The sequence below is a fragment of the Danio rerio genome, chromosome 5 (assembly GCF_052040795.2).
Source record: "Danio rerio strain M-AB ecotype USA chromosome 5, GRCz13ab, whole genome shotgun sequence".
NCBI lineage: Eukaryota > Metazoa > Chordata > Actinopteri > Cypriniformes > Danionidae > Danio > Danio rerio.
The window spans coordinates 35,138,341-35,157,431 of NC_141025.1; the positions used below are offsets into that span (position 1 = coordinate 35,138,341).

The 19,091-nt window shown below is 36.5% G+C and overlaps 1 protein-coding gene and 1 long non-coding RNA gene across 22 annotated transcripts in view; both read right to left on the reverse strand.

Annotated features, from left to right (window-relative positions):
* The window catches only part of fibcd1b (fibrinogen C domain containing 1b), a 279,505-nt gene that overhangs the window by 56,597 nt on the left and 203,817 nt on the right, over positions 1–19,091 (reverse strand).
* On the reverse strand, positions 12,555–18,783 carry LOC147844037 (uncharacterized). Its single transcript, XR_015491395.1, has 3 exons — positions 16,101–18,783; positions 15,382–16,054; positions 12,555–14,936 (listed from the first exon to the last, which is right to left on the reverse strand). It is a non-coding gene; the product is annotated as an uncharacterized LOC147844037 (long non-coding RNA).

Below are 19,091 nucleotides of genomic sequence, written 5' to 3' on the forward strand. Positions count from 1 at the left end.
ATAAATGTTTAGCAGTTTATATACTAAATTCAAACACATTTAAACTTTTAAGCTTAAAAGGATGTAGTTGAAATAAGTTTGAGTTATAAAGAGTTGTAGTTATAAAGTTTTCTAAAGTAACACAGTTACTACATTTATATGGACATTAGTAATCTAATTATTTGCCTTAATATGAATAAGACAATGATATGTTCCCTTCATGATCCCGTTTTACACACATACAGTACATACAGTAGATCGACTAACATCATTGGGTCACCACGCTATCCAATGTTTCCTCAGGAGTTTCATGTAATTTCAGGTGTTTCACTTAAATTTTTTGACCTTAACTGCAGTTTCACTTTAATTCAGAAACATTTCATTCATGCCCCCATGACAAACTGAGGCATTGGATGAGAGTATGAAAATTGATACCACAGGCCGAATGGAAATAAATGTGTGTCTGTGGTTTTTTTACTGAACGAGAACGAACTCGGGAAACCGCGAGGGCAGAGAACGCGTCCTGTGAGAAATGAGATGCTGCGTTCTTCCTAATGGTCGCATGATCTTCACGTGTTTTTAATAGAATATTATTTAAACATTACAGCATTCATACAACGATTTATTGTTTTTCCCCTTTTCAAAATATATACTATGCATAAAACATTATAAATATATGTTGCACAATGCAAATTAAGCAGATTTTTATATGAATTTCAGCAAACAAACACCCTTAATGTGTTTATTCCTTTATTAAGATGTTCATGGTAGTTTCATTTAGGGAAACTCTTGAGATAAAGAAGTTATTTTTCTGAACTTTAATAATAAATCTAAATGAAACGCAGTGCTTCCCATCTCCAATCGCAATGACTTCTGGTACTTCTAGGGCAAGTTTGATGCTCAAGTCTGCATCAGTGTGTCCTCGATATCAAGAACATATCCGCGAAGTTTCACGCGTCCTCGGTTCTTGCGGTCTTGGGTATTGAAACCAAACTTTGGCAGCTGATGATGATGTTACACGAGAACACAAGGACACAAGACCGCTGTAGAACGCATATTGAGAAACAGCCAGTGTCAAACAGCCATGTGTGTATGGTATATCCTGTCGCAAAATGCGGCAAAAAGTATTACATGCAGCCCACATTTACGGCTGTGTTTACACTACTTTTCATTTTACAACGCATAACTTTTGCTGTAATGTGGTAATATGTGGTGTCCTCATGGAGCTTTTGCTGACACCTGAAAGCAGTTTTAGTTTGGAAACTCTTGGCTTTTTAAAATAAGGGTGTGTAAGCACATGTACATTCTCTCCCTGATTGGGTTATCTGGAGCATTCTGTATTCTTCATCAAGCTCAGTTCATAAGATCAATATACATTTTTTTGTTTATTTTCTGTTAAAAAAAAAGAGTTGGTCTCTGTCCTGTATTAGCATTCTCTGGTGGTGGAGGGTGGTAGAGTGGTGAGTAGGGAGCTCAGTGAGAGGGCTTGGTATGGGTGGGAGGATGGGAGGGTTTGCACCTCGGTTTGCTATAAGAGTATCACATTTTAAACTGTAGGGGGCGCATTGTGTTTTTCTTTTGTTCTTACAGTTTATTTTAATGTCATAACACCCTAACAATCAAATATATAAAACAAGTCTTTTTTGAGAAAAAACAAATAATTCCAAGGGGGAAACGATTGTAATTTAATTTCAAGAAATGTTAATTGGAAAAAGGCTAGGTCTTAAAACATTGTAATTTGAATAAAGAGAAATACATTTTAATGCCTAACAAAAAAAATCTATCCAAATAACATTTTGCTTTCTGAATGTAAGGGAATTGGTAAAGAATGCTTCATTTGTAATAGCACTGGAAAATCTATATGCCACTTGCATTTTTGGTTTATCAGAATGTATTTTCATGTTAGAAAGTCAGTAAAACTTATTCCATTATGACATTAGCAAAAGGTTATTTGTTACTATGAGCATAAAGATCAGAGTATTGACTATTTGGTGAATGTCATTATTGTAAATGAATTAATAAATCTTGATTACATTTTTTTGTAAGGCTTCTGTAATTAAATTGCTTTAAAGTTAAATATCATAAATTTGGTGAATGCTGATTTTATTTATTATTTAATGTAAGATTTTATTATAATCAATATAACTTAATATTAATTGCATATTTGCAATATCTAAGGTGTTTGACACATGACGCTTGTTTTTTTCATAAATATTCCACAATGAAACTAACTAACTAACTAACTAACTAACTGACTAAATAAAAAAATAAATGGGCTGACAGGAAAGTAGATTTTTTTAACATTCTGAAAAAAAAATGCAATAATTAGACAAACATATCCTACGGCTTTGACAGAAGCTTCTTTCATTCATTCATTCATTCATTTTCTTTTAGGCTTTATTAATATGGGGTCCCCACAGTGGAATAAACCGCCTACCAATCCAGCATATGTTTTTATGCAGCGGATGCTCTTCCTGCGGCAACCCATCACTGGGAAACATCCATTCATCCATCCACACACTCATTCACTAACATACAGTACGAACATTTAGCTTACCCAATTCATCTATGGCAAATGTTTTTGGACTTGTGGGAGAAACCGGAGCACCCTGAGGAACATGGGGAGAACATGCAAACTCCACACAGAAATGCCAACTGACCCACAGCCAAGGCTCAATCCAGGGACATTCCTTCTGTGAGTCGATTGTGCCACCCACTGCGCCACCGCGTCGACAGCGTCTTTTAATATATAATAAAATTTATAATAAAAATTATATATTCTCACTTAATAATAATAATAATAATACACAGAACACTTCTTTATGAATCTTGAAAAAAAATAGTTTGTAGTCTCTATCAGTTTTCTGGTGTGTGGAGGCAAAAAATTGATGAGTTGTATCATGACACTTAAATAACCAAAAAGCTTGACGCCACCTCCTATAAAAAATGCCTCTTCAAACCTTTGTGTTTACAGTAATTGATCCGAAACCCTTACAGTGCAGTGATCTGTGAATCTCGCCCTGTAGTCTTTGTGTCATGACTGTGCCATTTAACTGCAAATAACAAACTGCACCAAAATGTCAGTCACTGCAGACTCAACTAATTAAAGATTCTCTTTTAATTAAAGTCACCACTGGAGGATTATGGCAGCTGAGGGCATCACTGTGATGGTGTCTGCTCTGTGTGATTCTTCAGTACAGAAACTTTCTAAAATTGATACCCTTTTCTAGCATGTTATAGAAAAAAAAAGAAAGAAAATGATTTGTCTTGGCTTGAGGATGGTTCTGTTGTGTTTGCATATAGCAGGTCAGTTCTTGAAGCACTACTTGACATTTGATGTGGCACTTGGGTTATACCTTTTACATTCCTCAATGAATAAATCTGAAATATTAAGCCTGCATTATTAATGTTCTGAGTTCATTTCACTCTCATTAAATACAAAACAAACAAAAAAACAAACGCTATTACTAATTAGTCTTAAATATTACTAATTAATTAAGGCCAGTCTTAGCTATATTTAATTTCTTTTTACAAAGGATCTGAAAAAAAGATTTGTTATTTTCTATTTAAAAAAAAAACAATAAACAACAGGAGTTTTTAAACAGTAAGTAAACTATTTGAATAAAACTATGATTTTAGTGCACTATGAAGGGAGCGCAACTGTTAAGGGGGAAATGAAGCAGCCAGTCAGGTTTACCTTATTTTGTACATTGGATTCCATTTTAATGAAAATGTCACTGTGTCTGACGTCATTGGGTTGGTTCTGTTCACTTAGCTAAACAGATCAGTGGAAGTAAAGGATTGCATGCGGAGACTGTAAAGCCAAATTTAACCCAATGTGTGAAGTTGTGGGTGTGGAGCTGGTGCAAACACAAGCATCATATGTGTGTCTAATATAAAATATATTTATTCTATTTTTCCTTTTCCTCTTTTAATTACTGATCATTTGATGTGCCTTGCTCCACCTCTCTTGCTGCCTGACTGGGTTTCTACAATTGTTGTAACGAACTGAAAACAGAGACTGGACAGCCTAACTTAACCCAATGCATAAAGTTGTTGACGTGTATCACAGAGTTGACAACTAATACAAGCATTTAAGTGTCTTATACTGTGTATTTTTCTTTTGTTAATACCTTTTACTTGATGCGCTGTGGTCTTACACTGCTCCAGCGCTGCCGGATGAGGGGATTTACATTCAGAGTAATGCAACGAATAAAATCATACAGGTCTTCACACTTTACTAAGTCACGTCTGTGTGGATTATGTCAAGACATATTTCCTTTACAAGTCGATCAACTCGATTACTCAACATGTATTAAGAATTTAAAAACCTACCATTTGAAAAACCGCACTGATCTTAGTTTGGTTTGAACACGAAAAAAAGTAGCCGTCAGAAGTGAAAGTTCCCACCCCCTTTGGGTTAAATTAGGCTTTACAGTCTCCATGTTCAGTCCTTTACTTCCATTGTATCTGTTCAGCTGAGTGAACGGAACCAACCAAGTGACGTCAGACATAGATGGCGATGGCCATTCCAAGATGGCGGCACCCTGGGTCTAAAATCTAAAACATGCTGTTTTCTTCTAAATGGTTACATTAATCGAGTTTCTTTAATATATTTCCATTAAAGTGGAATCCAATGTACAAAATAAGGTTAACTTGACTGAGTGCTTCATTTCCCCTTTATCATGAAGATCGCTAAAACTGAACTGTAAAAAATACATTGAAAAGCAAGTTACACATAGGAGACATGACTTTAATGCTTTAATTTTTTAATCATTCCAAGTTTAAATGTTTGAACAATCAAAAGGTATAGGGGGGATAACTGGGAATAGAACACAACCAGGAAATATGCTTCTAACTACAGCTCTAGAGAGATTGTTACAAATGTACAAGTTTGGAAGGCAGTTTGTGAATGTTTGTTGGAACGATGGATTAGGGAAACTAAAATCAACAAACTATGTTTATGTGATGGTGTAGTGCAGCTGATTGATATGAGTAACCAAAATGTGATGGTGCTGTGCAGCTGATTGGCATTGACATCGGCCAATCGGCACGTAGCACCGCCTTTTTAAACCTGATTGGTTGGTGCTTGGGATACGTCACGTCCGACTCCGACGCACTGGTTTGGGTGTCTGTAGCCGCGGCTACAGGTAGAGGCTCTGCGCTCGTTCTGAATTTTTTGTAAGTTGTTTGATTCGACCCACGTTAAGCTCTCTTTTGGCATTGTTCTAGTGCATCGTGTGGCGGTGGCTTTTCCCTTGGCTGTGGTGGCTGGATGACTGTTCAATTGCAGGTATGTGATAGCTTTTAACTGGCTGAGTAATGGGGTTTAGCCGCATTTAACCTGCGTGTTTCATGCCGTACAGCTATTAATTCCGGCACCTAGCTGTATTGTATCGACCAACGAGTGATTAGAACGTGTCTGAGTGTGCGCCTATTGGTAAGTGAAGCACGTATGATTGGGTGTGATCATTTAAAGGACCATGTTAATGGGCTTGTTTGCGCTTTTCCTCCTTAGGATCCTCCCTTTTCCCCTTTCTTTCTCCCCTTTCTCTCTTACGTCGGATCTTCCTCTGGTATCATTTGCTTACTAGCTCCCGTGTTCATCGCTATTGCCGTGGTTACCGGAGACCGTCTGCAACTGCTGCTAATGCTAACGCCGGCGTATTGGCTGCCGCTTGGACACCACCAATGCAGCTGTTAGCGGGGACTGCCTGCAATAATTCTTAGCGTGCTGCTTTGTGCTCCCCTTCATTCTTTCATTTGTTTATTTGTGTTGGATAATTGATTTGTCAACATTAGCAGTCTTCTGTTTTTTTGTTGTGTCTTTATTTATGCAAAGTATTGATTTGTTTTTCGTTATTAAGAGTATTCTTTTGTGTGTTTAGTCTCATTTCTAGTAACAGTTAATGTTGGGTCTAGTGTAGGTCAGATGGTGTAAATACAGCTGTAGCTATCTTTCAATTAGATCATGTAAAGTAGGTGTTAATCTGATTGACCCACTTATTGGTGTTTTGTTGGTCATTTATTTTTATTTTTATTTATTTCAGGAACTGAGGTTTCCCCCGGTGGATGACAGGTCACTTTCCACTGGTGGTGGTGTTTCTCTATCGTGTGCTGTGGACACTGAGTGCGTGATAGCGTGATTTTTGAGTGCACTGTGGTGTGTGCGTGTGCTGGGGTAAAGTCTGTCCACTCGTACCCAATCAGTGGGAACCTCCAATCCTGGTTTGGTTTTGTTTATTTATTGTTTCTTGTGTTTAATAATGAAGTGGGAGTTTTTGATGTGTTTTTAAGAACCGTACCATTTGACAGTTTTATTCCAAATGAATATTTTTGTACTTTTTCATTAACTCACGTCTCTGTGCCTTTCTGGGAGAAACGAACCTGTGTCCTTTTCTAATAGTTGTTTCCCTGGGTAACTCCCGGGGTGGCGTAGTCGGTTATTTTTATTTAAAGAGATTTAAACCCTACTCTATACCCTCGTCACATTTATAACAATGGAACTTGCGACCTTAGTTGGCTAACAATGGTTTTTAGAATGTTTGATTTCGGGGGCGTCACGTCTGACTCTGCACTTTGTTTGGGTGCACTTTTCCCAGTGGATGACGGGTCTTTTTCCAACTGGTGGTGGTGCTTCTTTACTGTGTGCTGTGGGACACTGAGTGCTTGATAGTGTGATTCGGGTGCACTGTGGTGTGTGTGTGTGCTAAGGTAAAATCAGTCTACTTGTATCCAGTCAGTGGGAACCTCAGTACTGTGGTTTTGATTTGTTTATTTTTTTGTCATTGTTTTCCTTGTTTTATTTAATGATATAAAGTGGGAGTTTTTGATGTGTTTTCAAAAACGAGTACATCTTTACATTTGATGAAAATAAATATTTTTGTACTTTTGTAATTACCCACGTCTCTTTGCCCTTTTGAGGGAAACAAACCTGTGTTCTTTTTCTAATTTAGTTATTTCCCTGGGTAACTCCCAGGTTGGCGTAGTCGGTCATTTTTATTCAAAGACAATTAAAACTCTATCTCATCTCCATCCCCTCGTCATCCACATTGGCAGATCTAGATCAATCTCTTTGCGTCAATAGAGCAACAGCCTGTGCAAGCTCAACTGTGCAGCCATTGAGAATCCCAGGAGAATGGTGACTCCACCCTGGAGCGCTCCACCTGATGTGGGTGTGATTTAGATAACCCTGTGTGGTTTTCCTGAAACTCCATTTCCAGTTGTTATGAATAGGAGCAAAGAGATTAAATCTATCTAGTGCAACTCTCATACCCTCTCTGGATCTCTCTGTGGTCCTCTCTGGACTGCAGAGAGAGCTGTTCGAGCTGCTCGATTGAGAATCTTCCTTCTCTAGAGACAGCACTGCTCATCGCGCTGGTTTCTATCAAGAGGGTCGGGGACCTAGAGGCATTTTTGTTCTGCAAATTGTGCCTAGAAATCTGGATGACTAACTCTGATGTTTTCCTGAGATCCCAACCAAGCTATGTGCCCAAGGTTCCTACCTCTTCATTTTGAACCAGGTAGTAAGCATGCAAGCATTGACCCTGAATGAGGCAGACCCAGCCTTATATTGCTGTGTCCCGTTTACAATGATAGCAAACAGCAGCTCTTTGTGCATGATTTCGTCTTTTGGGAAACAATTTGATTGTTGGAAGATGGGTGTTGCTAACAAAATAAAAGAAGACTAATGACAACTGAATGAATGAAGACAATAAATTATTCTTCTATGGCCTGCCTTTGAAACTAAGAGAAAAAATGGATCCAACTTTTTTTTTTCTGAAAAGTCTTATTCTATGATAATTTGCTTGAAAATACGACTTTGTTATCTGTTTAATAGTAGTGATATTGCCATATTGAATTGGATTTCTCAATCAAGCCCACCAATAAAAAAAGAAAAGAAAATGGGAATATGTATGTATGTATATTTAACACAAGTTCAAGACCTAATGGCTAATTAGAAGACTATACAAGTCGTTATCAATGTCTCTAAAAATGGATTACAAACTGGTTTCTACAGAGTTCATCAGCCTTTAGCCTTGTCATTAAGATAATGCTGGAGATAAAGTATATTCAGCTCCTCTGATTCTGTCAGTGTTGAAGCTGGAACCATGCAAATATTCACTGCAGAATACTTAGTCAGTCGAAGAACACAAGGTATCTCTATTTCTGTTCACAGGACAAACACCAGCACAATGACAATGAAGAGTGTTAGCTGTAACGGCGTAGGCGGTGTTCCTGTCTCTGGTCCTGGATGACTAGCAGTCATTTAGAGATCAATGTGTCTGTCAATCTGTCAATGAGACAGTCAATGCATGGCTGTGTGTGCATTTATCTGCTAGGAGAGTGTCAGCTGAGGATGTTAACAGGCAGCTGCTTAAGCTCTCAGTGAATTTGACTGGCTTAATTCTACACTTACAACAGAAGTGGCCATGAACGTGACCTGGCTGCAGAAAGTGTTTGTAAGTTAAGTCATGCTTAAAATTTAATTTTGCTGGATTCAGATATAGTACCAAGTGCCATATTTTTCTTTATTTCATCTTGTTACGTAAGAGATAATGTTCAGTATCCAGCAGGATTTTATAATAAAAAAGGCTTTTGTTTTTACTGGTTGTACATTGCTTTTCTTTTATATTTCAACTTCAAAAATAAATAACTCAATGAATTTCAATGATTTTATTTCTAATATCTTTAATGACAATCAGAGATATCAATATAAGAATGACAAGAAAGAATGAGTTTGATACCTAGATTACTGTTGTGTTATTCTCAACATCGGCTCATTCTGAAAACGTAGTCCTACAGTATGTACGCTTCTAGTGACTGCGAATTATGTAGCCAAAGGTCTGCATTTAATTATTAAGCCAATGCTACGAGGTGATGTGATGCCATTCCTTTTCGTGCTTACCAGCTGACCGATTACATGTGGATGACTTTCCTGCTGTAACCAGTGTCTCCTGTTAGGTCTATATGTACGTCGGCAGACTTGAGACGCAGAGAGTAGTTGACCATGACGACAGAAAACAGAAGCCAAAAAATGAATTAAACAAGTAAATAACTGGGTGAGAATGTGGTAAAATCTGAAAATGTCAGTCAGTCAGTCATTCAGTCAGTTATTCAGTCAGTAAATAGCGCCCTCTGGTGGGTTTATGTGAGAAGAGCAGGCGCAAACGACACTAGTGAGAGTAATGTGAGATCTCAAAAAGCATACACAGCGGCATCTCGTGGACTTGTGAAAACAAAAACTGCAAAAAAAAAGTACCTCCTGGGATGTATTTCGCGGTCTCCAGTAATGTATACAGAGGCACGTTTTCAGAATGAGCCTGGGTCGGTTATTCTCTTTACTACTGACAAACAATGTTAACGGGGAATAATGCACATTTGAAAGTAGCAATTAATCAATAAGAATTCTGTATTTTTTGATTTACCAATAAGATGAATCTGAAGAAAAAGTGAACATACTTGGTTTTCATTAAAAGGCACTTTCATGCTTATCAAAAACTACAGCTGTACAGTATGGTGATCTTCCACAAATCATGCACACCGAATGGCAAATCTCACTGCCATGATTAGTGGCTTCATGATTTCATTTATCAATTTCCTCATATTTTTTTAAACAAATAGATTAATTACAAGAATACATTTTTTTTAATTATAGTGAAAATATCTTTTTTTCTGCATTTAATGACAGTATAGGTGATTTGAAAAAACACATTGTTATGCAAGTTAAAAGCCTCTTTACATCTCAATGACACTCATTAAGTGGTCAAATAAATTTGTGCCGTTTATTATCTGTAGATGGTGTAAATGCTCAGCTATGCATTTGAGACCACCTCAGCAGAATTGCTTTAACCATTCTCTAACTAGGCGGCACAGTGGTTAGCATTGTCGCCTCACAGCAAGAAGGTCACTGGTTCGAGTCCCTGCTGGGTAAGCTGACATTTCACTGTGGAGTTTGCATGTTCTCTTCATGTTTGCGTGGGTTTCGTCAGGATGCTCTAGTGCTCTATAGGTGAATTAAATAAACATAAGTGTTTCCCAGCACTGGGTTGCAGCTGAAAGGGGATCCACTGCGTAAAACTGTTGGTGGTGTATTACGCTTTAAACTAATAACAAACTTTGAAGACAGACACACAGACAGGTCTATAGAATGAAACAACACATAATAATGAATAAAGTGCATGATGCCTCTGCCTTTACTGGCAAATTATCTTTCAGTCTGTGCTCTTTCTGAGATGACATTCCACTGTACATGATCTCTTACATCACCTCTACGCACAGAACAATGTAAAAATGTGGCCTGCATGCAACCTGAGCTGATAAGCTTAAACCAGCTTTCCGTTTTTCCACACCACACTGTGATCAGACGATCAGTATTTAATCTGCGTTTGGCAGTGAGGCCGATTGCATCACCAGGGCAGGATCTCCTGTCTACAAGACTCTCAAAACAGATGTCTGTGTTTAATCAGGACAGCAACAGTCATCGCCTCTTACAACTCATGCTATTGAGAGAAAGAGAGAGATCTAGATTGATTCAAAAGGAGGATAAATGAATGCGGCAAGGAAATGATGGCTGTAGAGATACAGCTTAATGATTCTCTGACTCGAACACATTCGCAAGGAAGTGTGAGAACGCAGCCGGCAGGGATGAGAACATATGCTGTTTCAGCATGTGCATGAAGCTGGGTCTTAAAAGCTACTCTTTTGTTCTCAGCTCGCTTGTTCCCATTCTGCTTTCTTTCTTTGAGTGTTCTTCTTTTTCACTAATGTTCGCTGTCGTCAGTTCAAACCATTTATCTAACCATTTCCCTCTCTCTGTTTTCCACCACCATCTTTTTCACAGCTATGGACAGGGGAATTTCTGGATTAGTACTGCGTGATAAACTTGGAGATACAGAATCATGTTTGATGTTTAATCTGAAGTTTAAGAGACTGTCATCGGCGATCAATACTGCAGATAATTCACAGCAAGTCAAAGTGTGTGTCGTATGTGTGTGAAAAAGTGAGAGGTTGTGAACTAACATAATATATAGTCATGGAGCGTCTTCAGATAATACATTTAAAAATATATTGGAAAAAAAGTTACAAAATACATATTTTAACACAATTATATATATATATATCTATATATATATATATATATATATATATATATATATATATATATATATATATATTTTTTTTTTTTTTTTTCTTCCTCTTGATTTTGCTCTTAAATATTTACATTTTTATTTAATGTTTATCCCTAACATAAATTTGAGTAACTAATTTTTGTACCATTGTCATAAGTTGTTTTGTTAGATTAGCTCCAGATTTGGCTTCAGTACTGAGACATTAAATGTATATGCACAAATATAGAAAATATTAATTTAAATGAGAGATTTGTGAGGGGTTTATTAATTTTATAATCATTTAATAATAACTTATTATTATTATTATTACTTCTTATTATACCTTAATATATTAGAGCTATTTATTTTTGGTCCAGAATTTGTCCTATACATTAAACTACACTTTCAATTTACTATGATCTTTTATGTGAAGCTGCTTTGACACAATCTTCATTGTAAAGGCGCTATACAAATATAGGTGAATTGAATTGAACATACTCATGTGTCCTATTTTGACTGCTTTGTCATCATAAATAGTGAAAATAGCCCATCTAAAAAGTCAATTAAGACCAAACAGAATCCTCTGTTGGTTGTTGCTTCAATGTGACTTCAGCTAATCAGTTTTGGCAGATACAAACAATTAATTTTCATAAGTTCAACATCCAGCTGTGCAAAAAAACTCACAACCGGATATAGATGAAGTCATCTTTCACTGCTGTATTGGAAAGATTTTACAAGTAACTTATTCTTGAAATAAAAAATGACCAATGAAAATGTGTTAAGCACCAAAAGAGGCCAGTATTAAAATGAAATTAAATACTAATTTGGCTATTATTGTTATTGAATTTTCAAATATATAGTTTTTACAAGAAAGGTTAGAAAAAGATCTAGAAAGATCTACATAATTATTATTAATATGTTTACTTTTGGTGAAGCAGTGGCACAGTAGGTAGTACTGTCGCCTCACAGCAGGTAGGTCGCTGGGTCACTGTTTCGAGCCGAGCCTCGGCTGTGTCAGTTGGCGTTTCTGTGTGGAGTTTGCATGTTCTCCCTGCATTCGCGTGGGTTTCCTCCGGGTGCTCCGGTTTCCCCCACAGTCTAAAAACATGTTGTTGAGGTAAATTGGGTTGGCTAAATTGTCCGTAGTGTTTGAGTGTGTGTGTGTGTGTGTGTGTGTGTGTGTGGATGTTTCCCATAGATGGGTTGCAGCTGAAAGGGCATCGCTGCGCAAAAACGTGCTGGATAAGTTGGCGGTTCATTCCGCTGTTGCAACCCCGGATTAATAAAGGGACTAAGCCAAAAAGAAAATGAATGAATAAATGAATGTTTACTTTTTTATTTTTCAAAGGGCCAAATTCTGACAGAGGAAAATTGAATGTGCTGACCAGTTTGCTATTTGCCTAATAAATGATGATAGGCTCCAGTTTTTAATTTAAGACTTCAACAAATTCTTTTTTTTTTTTTGTCTAATGATATATAGCGTAATTAATTTGTATTTGAAAAATAAGTACTTAATTCATATTTCTTTATTCTAAATATTTAGGAATCATCTTTGCTACATTAAAAGAGTGACTATGATGACCATCCGACAAGCTAATTCAGCTGAAAATAGTGCTTAAAATTTCACTAAAATGCAGTATTTAAACTTCACAATTAAATAGAAAATGAAGAATATAACTGCAAAAAGGTCCACTTTTTGAGAAAAATTAACCACACCTTTCACAAGGTTGGCAACAAGCCTCAATGTCATGTGAAAACAATGTTTTATTTAACAGCTTAAAGGTGGTCATTAACATAAACAGCCATGCCAATTTCAGTTAAAATATTATTAATAAAACTAAACCAATGGTCTGCTATTTCCCTCCATTAATGCTTTATTTTACTTGTCTTTTTGTCTCTGTTTGTTTACATCTACAACCCCTCATTTAATCTCAAAACCTAAATCACATCACATAAATCCTACTCCATGCAGCGTGTTATAAAAACAGTGGCTAACTCTATCCATTTACAACTACAAACCTGTGGTGCTGCCTCTGCCCTGTGCAATTATTTAAAAACACGCATTTGGAAATACACAACTGGGCTATGAAATATGAATGAGCAATAAGAAACAGTCAGACATTGAAAACCATTTTTCCAGAAAGCGAAGAAAAAACAAGTTGCATTCCAAGTGCATTCCCCTTCCCCCACAGCATGTCCACAAATTGAGTTTCAATCGAAAACTTTTACATTTCAGGTCTTAGTGCTTTTTTAATATTTCAGAGAGGAGTTGTGGGTACTTTTGATAAAAGCACCATTTGATAATGCCGGATCACGTAGCACTCTAATAGATCTGCTCCCATAAATGATTTATAGAGTGCTCATTTTTAGTCCTCTCCTTTTAGCAGATAAAATAATAATAGTGGAATACATTATCTCAGGGCAGAGTGGGTCACGAGCTGAATACTGAATATCGCCACCACAGGTGATAATGTGCGTGAGCAATGGTTTTTGTGCATGCATGAATGCATATGTCTGTGTGTGTGAGAGAGAAAGACAGAGAAAGAGAGAGAGACAGAGAGAAAGACAAATACACAGAATGACAAGGCCACAAATGAGCTTGTAAGGGATGATCGATTCTAAAAAGAAGTTTTGAAAAATCGCTCTTGACTGACACCTTAATTCTTTCATGTGTCAAAGCCTGAGAAAGATGTGTCTATGTGTGTACTATATGTGCATGACCATGTAATAATGCTGTGTTTTACCTGAAGAAACATCAGTGTAACAGAGACTCATTTCTTCACCTGTGTGCCTCTCTCTATCTCTCTCTCTCTCTCTCTCTCTCTCTCTCTCTCTAGCATTAATGCTGAGGAGAAAAAAAGTGTCATTCCTATTTATAGGAGCACCTGGTGTCTGGCAAAAAGAAGTGTTCTCTCTTTCCTGTGTCACGCTCCCTGCCGAAATGAAAACAAGAAGCAAGAGAAGAACGAGGGCAGGAAATACATAGTGAAGAACGGCAGGATTGAGAGGTCTCATTTCGATGCTAAAGCAATGCTGCAGGTCACAGCACAGGCTCAAAGTGGCTCACTTTATAATTTTTTTTATTTACTTTTCCAGCAGTGCCACACTTCACTGTAAGCTCACATCATTAGAAGTGCATGACTTTGTGAACACATGCAATTAATTATTAGATCTGGGTGGGAGGAATTCATATTAGACTCTCAGTTTTGGTGACTGTGGATGTGCAGACTGTAATGTGAAGGCAGTGTGTGATTTAAAAGTGCTGTTTATGGTCAAAGCAGTGAAAATGATGACCCATTTTTATACTGGAAAATTCACAAATAATAGTGCTTGGACAAAAGCAGCAGATCAAGCCAGCACTTATGTATCATATCCGCAAACACACAATTAAGAAGATAAAAGAAGAAATTAGAGGTACCGTGAATGTTGGGAATGGAAATAAAGATCAGTATGGGATGGAAGAATAAAATGGGTAGTATCATGCTTCTTAGTTTGAAGACAAATTAATTTAAACTATGTATTAATTGTAAAAATCATTTGTAACAACTGACTCTTTTAAACATGACACAGCAGACTCTACAAAAGCCCCTGCTGCATCCTACAACTTAAAAATAATAAGGTTGAACTGTTCTGCTCTAGCCATTTCTGATTGAATAGCACATGTAATGTATGTCTGCTTTGATTAAATGTATATGTGCAGTTCCGTAAACCTGCCTGCATACTTCTTTGGTTTTTCATCAACCATTGACAAGCCCTTTTTAATATTACAAAAATTTTAGGAAATATCTATAATGAAAACCAGGCAACTGTCGAATGCACATTATTATTCCAGTGACAGACTTTTTTCTGATTATATTTTCCATACCCAAACTAATGCTGACATGAATTACAAAACTGGTGTAACATAAAAAATGTCTTTGCTGTTATTTACATTAACTAGTCCTTGCTTAAAGTATGTATGTAAGTTTTTGACTCTTCTAACGCATAAAAATACCATAATATGTTTGCAGATTTTTAAACATGCAATATTTTTGCAGATTTTTAAACATACAACGTGAACACACTTTACCTGAAAATCAATAATAAAGTCAGATATTCTGCTGTAAAAATCTGCGTTATGTGCCAGAATGTCTGTCTTTGTTTTAGTTATGTAGGAACCATTTCAGCTTAGTCAATTATATTTCAGCACCACCGCTTGCCTTTGTGGAAAACCGCAAATTTCATTCATTCAGTCTTGAGGACTCCCAAAGTGTGTGTCTCAGAAATGCGAGCTCCAGTGGACAGTAGCAGCCTCCAAAATGAGACGCAGATTCCACGTCAGGTGGTTATTAATTAGCAAATAATATAAGTATTAAGAAGGTAAACATTAGGTGAGCAGGTTACACGAAACACAACAGAAATATAAATGCAGCCATTCAAAAGCACAGCATAGTGCATTTACTGCACTCCATTGTACATGGTAAGGTTTACAATCAGTCACAGTCACAGTTCTAATGTTCCATTTCAAACGCTTTATTTTATTTTCAGGATCTGAGGTAAACTATCTGCTGCTGTTTTCAGTAGTATCGCAATAAATGTCATGTGTAAGGGCATTCAAACACACATTATTAGCATTTAACACTGAATAAAGCGCATGAGGTGTACCTGAGGTGATCATTGTCAGTTTTGTGTTTTGCACCTATGAAAAAATAGAAGTCGTTTCTAAAATATAAATTTCAAGTGTTGGTTAGAACAAAAACTCATTTTAAAACTGCATTTAAAACTGCATTTAGAACATGGTTTAAATCAGCCTTTAGGCTCAACAGTCAGGCACACTGCTGTTGGTGTCATCGATCTGGCAATCTGTGCTTGCAATTATTTTAAACCAGGTGTGCAATATTTACTTCAACCACTGGGTGTCAAACTTACATACTGTACCTTTAATACAATTTATTTATAGTAAAATAAAACCATAGAATTAATTTCTTTTAAAAAAATCTTACCATCCCCAATTAAAAAAAAAGATCCTACATTCAAAACTTGACTTTTTCATACAATTCTTTGCCTCTGTGGCTCATTTCATGTTTGCATTGCATTAGACTCCCTTCAATACACACACACAGCCCCCCACCCACACTCAGACCGTGGGTGTCTTCTCTCCCTATTGCAACAGTCCCTTGAGCAACAGAAAGTGGGACGGTTATGAAGAACTAATAGCCTGACAGACTGCATATTCCCTCTTTCGCCTCAAGCCATTTCCTCTGAACATCTTTCTCCTTTTATCGCCCTCTTACTATCAACAGCCTCGGACACTGACTTTACTGTCTTTCATAAACTATATGCACAAGCACACATAACGACCATATAATTAGGATCAGAAGCAAGTTTCGTACAGCATTAACATTTAAGCTCTGATTATATCTGCTCTGTTCAAACATTCTCAAATATTCAAAATAATAATAAAAAAACAAACACTGATGTGATTGATGTGTAGATTTGTGGGCTGTGCATACTTATATTTATTCTGCATACATTACATACAATATACTGCAACTTGGTGCTGTCTAACGATGGGACTGAGATTTCTGAAAAGGTCTCTGCTTCCTAAGAAACATGACTGTGACACATAAATAAAGACGTATACATGTACGAATGAAGAACTGTGTGAGGAACATGCAACAAAGCAAAGAACAGAATGCTCAAGGATTCCTGGTTTTATCCATCACAGTCATGATTACAGTGTTGAAAGACCCTTAGGCTGTGTGCCCACCAAAGTGTTTTTCCCAAGGCCAGATTTTTTTTTTTCAGCTATTGTCAATAAGAACTCAATTTTTAAAACATCAGTAGTGTGACGAGGTGCTGCGCATCCGTTTTATGTGGAGCATTGCATGCTTGACATTTTCCCCAGGCTCATCAAATGTCAATTTTGAGTGAGCCGTCCAGCTACAGTGGAAAAGAGGTGGGAAAAGCACCACACCAACTTACTGTCCTTATATCAATCACAGCAAAGTCATTATAATATGCAGGGTATTTTAAAAACATTGTATATGGTGCCAACATTTTCAGACAGAGCCAAATTATCTATGAAATCAGTAAACAGTACTGCAGGTAATCTGTCTGATAACAAACAACATGTTATCAACATACTCTACAGAAAAATATTGCTGTGCCACAAACGTTCAGGAAACAATAGCTTCAGTAGTCAGCATGTTTCTATCCTACACTGTAAGACCCCAGCGGATACACAAATCTCAAAACCCAAAGTAATCAGAATGAACCACCCTCATCATCATCATCACAATCATATCACTGTCATCATCGCCAATCTGACTAAGTGCTTTCACAATACGTTTCATCATTTTAAGCAGTCAAATATGACACCAGCTTTTGAGCCTGCTAAGCACCTCAATAAAGAGGCAGTATATTTACATGATATTACTAAAGCAGATGGAGGATTAGTGCTACGGTACATGGTTGTTTGGAGAGATTAGATACATACAACTTGATATGATAGCAAAAGTACATTTGACTACTGTCTTTAAGCTTTAAAACCTACATAAATCTAGGTTATAATATTAAATTTAGTTTAGAAAATAACAGCAGACAGATTTAAGTGTGATTTATTAAATAAACAATGATCTTTTTCACTGAGTAATCTGAGTGCAGAGGCATTGAACAACATGAAAATGAAAAGGTAACACTGTTAAGTTTCTGGATTGAGAAATGAATTCGCTAAAGTATCATTCAATAAGTGCAGAACATGACTGTACTGTACATACATATAGCAGCATTCTATCATATTGCTATCTGCCATCTGTCATTTTGACCAAAACAACAAAACAACAGCGACAAAAGGTTATACAAAATCTCTTTTTTTTTTCCTTTGGAGGCAGCATAACAGACTGCACAAATAAAATCTTTTATGTCCACTTTTTATAAGAAATGTTTATGCATCTGTACTTGAGGGATCCAGTTTAAGAACGCTATACAGTAGGTAGGGGAAGGCTATAATATTTGGTATGTGGATTATTAATTTCTAAGGTAAAACATTGTTTAAATTTTAAGGGGTAGTATGAGCCTCAGACCTCAGGCCAAGCACTGCCCTAAAACCCAAGGCTAAACCTGAAATCATCCTCTTGATTGATTTCAACATACAGGATTTCTGGAAGTTAAATATGCAGCAATCTTAATTAAATTAAAAACTATTTTAAAAAATACATTTTGTTTACATTGATGACAGTGCTCAATAATAGAGATATATTAAGCAGAATTTTTATGACTATGCAAGACTCGCATCATAAAAAAGCGTCCAAGAGTTTGCTTGATGCATTTAAATCTAATCTAAATTTTTTTTAAATTACTTGCTTGTCAACTGGTGTGGCAAAAGACTGTTAGTCATAATTTTTAAGAATTTAATTACATATTGAATTTGGACTGTTTGCCCCCTGCCACCTGCACACTTGTGAGCAAAAATAAAAGAACAGAAGTTTACATCGTAGATAGACATTTACTTGCAAGTTTAGTTCACCAGAACTGCTTGCTGAAATTAAAGAGAGGCAATATATTCTCAAAAAACATGTCATATTAGCATGGCTGTCAGTGAAGTGCTCTGTTGTATAATAGTGAGTAATAGCATTCTTGGTTAAAATTCTGGGTGTTTTAATAAAAAGAATTTTGAAATATTCAAATCAATAATTTACTGACTGCACACCTGTCTGATTTTTTGTAAATTATTTTGGTAATGATGAGCTTTTATGAATTTGACTTAATCCTTGGTTATTAAAAGTATACAAGGTTTTCTTTATAAATGCTTCTACAAGCGGGATGCTGCAAACACAGGTCCGCATATGCTCACATATTTTTCTTATAGCAGTGAAATAAACTTTCAAATATTCTCTCTGTAGGGTTGTAATTCTAAAACTAAAACAATCTGACAATCTTTATGTTGTTGTAGATACATGGTGTATGGCCCTATCTACACAAATATGGGTATTTGTATTTCCTATGTGATTCATAAATCAG